Below are 6,000 nucleotides of genomic sequence, written 5' to 3'. Positions count from 1 at the left end.
TGCATCGGCCGGGAATCGAACCCGGGCCGCCCGCGTGGCAGGCGAGCATTCTACCACTGAACCACCGATGCTACACACGGCACAACACGATATGTGCTTCAATACACCAATATCTTGTCTTGGAGAACGTGAATGGAACAAGCCCTATAGCCGCTTATCACTTAATGAGAAGCTCTCTGCCTAACTGATAAAGTAAGCTGAGAATAGTACTGAACGAGATTAGCACTAGGAAACGTTGTGATACGACTAATATATCACGCCTTCCGGGCACGCGTGTTTCAAAATCAGTTGCTACCAAAGATTACCCTGATTCCCCAAAATGTCTTCAAACTTTCTCCAGATATCATGGAAGAAGGCATAATCAGGTCTCAAAGATTCTAAAACAATCGTCCTCTTACCCTTAAATTTTATAAAATAACGTCGGTTACCAGTCTATTCATCACTAGTCCAGCCCAGACCCGGAACTAGGGCGGGGCAGATTTCTGGGAGGGGCAAAATTTGAAAAGCATATTAAAAAGAATAGTAAGTTATTTAATTTTTCAAAATAATAATACCGCAATTAATATTGTTTAATTTTATTTAATTTTGTTGCCCAATCCATCAACTATATTACACTGAGACTCTATACCAAGTTATTTTCTTCATTATAAGACACGACGTCCGCCTCTGTGGTGTAGTGGTTAGCGTGATTAGCTGCCACCCCCGGAGGCCCGGGTTCGATTCCCGGCTCTGCCACGAAATTTTTGAAAAGTGGTACGAGGGCTGGAACGGGGTCCACTCAGCCTCGGGAGGTCAACTGAGTAGAGGTGTGTTCGATTCCCACCTCAGCCATCCTCGAAGTGGTTTTCCGTGGTTTCCCACTTCTCCTCCAGGCGAATGCCGGGATGGTACCTAACTTAAGGCCACGGCCGCTTCCTTCCCTCTTCCTTGCCTATCCCTTCCAAACTTCCCATCCCTCCACAAGGCCCCTGTTCAGCATAGCAGGTGAGGCCGCCTGGGCGAGGTACTGGTCATACTCCCCAGTTGTATCCCCCGACCAAGAGTCTGAAGCTCCAGGACACTGCCCTTGAGGCGGTAGAGGTGGGATCCCTGGCTAAGTCCGAGGGAAAAACCGAACCTGGAGGGTAAACAGATGATGATGATGATGATAAGACACGACACAAGAATTAACGTACTTCATGGGTCTGAAGTGAGTCTTATACTGTTATGCCTACTACTGATATGAATAATTGCGACGTAAAGCCCCTAGCCAAAAAAAAAATAAAACTGATATGAATAATTAGTAGCCTGAGCGCTCGGCAGCGGGGTCGAGCTCGAAAACAGTTTGCCCTTGACGCGATGAGCGAGCATCTCATCTACCTCACCCCCTTTCTGCTTCCAATAAACAGTAAACACCTGCAGTCTGCACATGTAGCATGCTTACACTGTTGTCTGCGTGTGTTGATACGAACCGACAGTTGTTTTATTTTATTTGCATTTAGTATTTAGTTATTAGTGTTCGGAGTGTTGAGTTGTTATTCGTGTTACCGTCTATCAGCGTTTGGAAAACGGAGTTGTTCAGTACAATTTGAGCTGCGTTTTTGTCAGGTTCCAAATTATGGATGGCAGAAAACGACTCAGTGGAGCCGAGTATAGAAAACTTGCCAAAGAAAAAAAGGAAGAAAGGAAGCGATGTGCTGTCACAAACACCAAAATTAGAAGGATTTTTTTAAAAACCTAATGTTAATGAAGATGATGACTCAAAAGAAAAATCAAACAAGTAAATATTAATTTTTATTCAATAATTCAATTATAGCACATTAGGGAAGAGATGAATTAATTGTGCCTTATCGGACTTTACGACATTTTTTAAATTCTTCATTGTGTAATATATCATATTACTGATTGAATTTTAATACCGGCTTTTAATATTTTAGACTAGCTGATGTACCCGTGCTTTGCTACGGGATTCTCAGAAAGACTGACTTTGTGGTTTTCCTAACCTGAAATCAACATAGGTCATTACAAAAACGTAAGTATGAATGTAGCGATTAAAAGCAATGCTATCATATAAAATAATCGATCAAATGGAAAGCCGCACGTTTTATCACTTTTAACGAACAGTGCTGCGGTTAGATTGCGGTGCCAATCTAATAGTTCAAAGTTCCAGAGCTGGGATGACCAGGCCGCAGTTTGCCATGAACACTTATCTGCCACTATTCCGCTAAATATGCACACTGTTCATTCCAATCAGTGCCTCAGAGTAGGGATTAAATAGCCCGAATGCTATGATGATCCAGTGTGTCACGTACCAGTAGTATCAGAAAATTTATAAACCAGGGGAATGGCATGCTAAAGAAGAAAGTTATCTAACTCCCCAGCTACTTCCTATCAATATTCAGACAGGCTGTTACACTCTGTACGAATGGGCGAGTTGACTGTGTGGTTAGCGTTGCGCAGCTGTGAGCTTGCATCCGAGAGATAGTGGATTCGAACCCCATTGTCGGCAGCGCTGGAGATGGTATTCCGTGGTTTCCCACTTTCACACCAGTCAAATGCTGGGCCTGTACCTTAATTAAGGCCTAAGGCACTCCTAGCCCTTTCCTATCCCATCGTCGCCATAAAACCTATCTATGTCGGTGCAACGTAAATCAAAAAATGCTCTGTACGCAGCAGTAATCCTATCTACCAGAGATGAGGGGCAACAGAAGACACAAAGCACATCACGACAAACAATGGTCAATGTAATGTTATTGTTGATCAATGTTATGAGCTTTCTATATTGTAGGCCTTCACATTTAGTTTTCTTTCGACTCTGTGATTTGTAAAATATTTTATACCATAAACTGTAGTTTCTTATTCTCCGACTTTACATACCGATTTTCATTAAATACTGTTTACCCATTTTCTCGTTACTCGGCGCTGATATGGACTTAGTAACAAAAATCCAAATTCATGAATAACTTTGTGATCATAGCCAGTACGGTAACAATGTATAAGACATGAATAATAGGAAATTTAATACTATATAACCTTAATTATGTAGCATTCATCGATTACACCTCTAATAAGAAATATTTGAGAATTACATTTTAGGCCTTCCCCTAAATTACCATTTCACTCAGCGTGAATAAAAGAATTTACAGCTTAGACTATAGCGACTTATTTCCTGATTTTGCATACCGATTTTCATCAAGATAGGACTACTAATAACAACAATATTTGAGAATTAAATTTTAGGCCTTCCCCTAAACTACCATTTTTCTCAGTGTGAATACAATTAACTTATTGATAGCCTAGATTTTAGCAACTTATTCCCCAACTTTGCATACCCATTTTCTTTGAAATACGACCACTAATATAAGTAGTTGAGAATTCAATTTTAGGGCTTCCCCTAAACTGCCATTTCACTCAGCGTGAGTAAAATTATTTATAGCCTAGATTGTAGAGGCTCATCCCCCGACTTCACATACCGATTTTCATTAGACCACTAATAACATAAATAGTTGAGAATTCAATTTAAGGCCTTCCCCTAAACTACCATTTCACTCATCGTGAGCAAAATGATTTATAGCCTAGATTGTAGAGGCTCATCCCCCGACTTCACATACCGATTTTCATTAAATTCTCTTCAACCGTTTTCTCGTGATGCGTGTACAGACAGACAGACAGACAGACAGACAGACAGACAGACAGACAGACAGACAGACAGACAGACAGACAGACAGACAGACAGACAGACATTACGGAAAAGTAAAAAATGCATTTTCTTGTTACTATGGGCATGACCGATACAGAAATACCATTATTTTCAAATTCTGAGCAATGTACAGACAAAACTCTTATTATATATATATAGATGACGTTGAAGCTGGAGAGGAAGGCACGCAACATGTCGAACTTTGCAAGAAACTCAGTCCTACTGGTGAAGCGAATGAAGATGAATTATTATCTCGACCAGGCCCTACAACTGGTCTTCAAGAAACGTCCGAGTTTTCCTTTGATTTATGGGATCCTGGTTCATGGCCGCAGAGTTTTTCAGGTTCTGAAAGCTGTTACATAACAAAAATGAGCTTTGAAAATCTGATCGAGCCAAATTTAAGTAATAGCAGCAGAGAAGGCCGTTACTTTACCAAAGATTGGTTTTATAATGTTATTTGCTTTACGTCCCAATAACTACTTTTACGGTATTCGGAGACACCGAGGTGCCGGAATTTACTCCCGCGGGAAATGTTTACGTGCCAGTAAATCCACCGACACGACGCAGCGTATTTGACCACCTTCAAATACTACCGGACTGAACCAGGATCGAACCTGCTAAGATGGTGTGAGAAGGCCTGCGCCTCAGCGGTCTGAGCCACCCAGCCCGGCGAAAATGTGTTTGTGGGACATAAAACCATTATTATTATTATTATTATTATTATTATTATTATTATTATTATTATTATTATTATTACGGTGATACCGTAGAACGCAGAGGCGTAAGAAGGTGTTGAGGTAAATGGGTGGACAGAGAAGAGATCGAAGCATAATTTAAAACGATAAAATTTGAAATTTTATTTCTTTCCTTTCTTCTTTTTTTTTTTTTACTTTAAATTTGGTAAATAAATGACAGCTGAATAGAACAATCGTGAGCTCGTCAGCACCTGTTAAAAGAACCCCACTGCACTACAGCCCTTGACGGGCCTTGGCCTACCAAGCGACCGCTGCTCAGCCCGAAGGCCTGCAGATTTCGAGGTGTCGTGTGATCAGCACGAAGAATCCACTCGGTCGTTATTCTTGGCTTTCTAGACCGGAGCCGCTATCTCACCGTCAGATAGCTCCTCAATTCTAATCACGTAGGCTGAGTGGATCTCGAGCCAGCCCTCAGATCCAGGTAAAAATCCCTGACCTGGCCCGGAATCGAGCCCGGGGCCTCAGGGTAGGAGGCAGACACGCTACCCCTACACCACGGGGCCGGCACCTGTTACATTAATGCATTGTAAACCCAAAAAATTCATTTACTATAGAGAAAATTACTGACATGATTCCAAAGAGATGAATTTGTCGCTCGAAAGTTACACTATTACAAAGAGCACTTTTGCTCCAATCACTTATACTCTAGGAGACTGAGCTCAGAAATTTACAATATTCCAACCTCTCAAAAACTAAAGTTTTCAATCCAAATTTTACATTAGATCATTTAGAGAACAGTCTTTACTGTCTTACCCGTTCGACAGTCTGATAACACTTGATTATGAATCTTCAGAAATTAAACAGGGGCAAGTGCCCATACTAAATGGTCTTAGTAGTCAAAAGAAAAGGTTTAAAGAGGTCGACCATAAACAAAATGCTAGGAGGTGAAACACTTGCAGTCCTTTTGAAATCTACCTTGAAACACTTAAAATCCTATTTGGGCTTATGGCCCTAAGTTGCAGAGGCTAAGCCTATACTATAGAGGGTTACTAGACGGAGAAAAATATTAAGTTCCAAGAGGCGAGATAAATTTTAAGTTTTACAAAGTCATAGTCCCCCAGTACCAAGTTGATTGGGAATTAAAAGAGGGTGAACACTGTTTATTCCCTAAGTTAGAATAAAGTCCTTAGACTTGTTTGAGAATTTACATTTAAAAGATGATACTGAACTTTAGAATTTTACATTAAGAATGAATTTTGAAACCTTCTCCTCAGGTCAGCTTTCTGTAAAAACCACATAATTAAACGATGTCTGCCATTACCTTGAGCTGGTAGGCCTTCCGACGGTGGGCAACGCTTGATGCCTGCTTCCACTACGTATGCACTCTAATCCTCTAGACTGGATGGTAAAAACAACATGGCCAAAAAGCTCCCAGTTTTTATAGCCGAGGGGAAGGTTCCAGAACTCTCTAGGCCGAAGGCCTGTATACACCCTCAGTTTTGATTGGCTACTCTAATTAATATCAAAAAATTTTGATTGGATAATAATTGCATGAAGAGGGACGAGATAGAAGGGCTAGTAATCTTACAACAACAACAACAACAAAAAACAATCTGCAAACACTTC

The 6,000-nt window shown here is 40.9% G+C and overlaps 1 non-coding gene across 1 annotated transcript; it reads right to left on the bottom strand.

Annotated features, from left to right (window-relative positions):
- TRNAG-GCC (transfer RNA glycine (anticodon GCC)) lies at window positions 1–71 on the bottom strand. The gene has a single exon. It is a non-coding gene; the product is annotated as a tRNA-Gly (tRNA).
- Window positions 72–6,000: the final 5,929 nt, after the last annotated feature.

The sequence above is a fragment of the Anabrus simplex genome, chromosome 1 (genome assembly GCF_040414725.1).
Source record: "Anabrus simplex isolate iqAnaSimp1 chromosome 1, ASM4041472v1, whole genome shotgun sequence".
NCBI lineage: Eukaryota > Metazoa > Arthropoda > Insecta > Orthoptera > Tettigoniidae > Anabrus > Anabrus simplex.
Note: the sequence above shows the minus strand (reverse complement) of the source record. Positions and strands in the feature narration are given on the sequence as shown.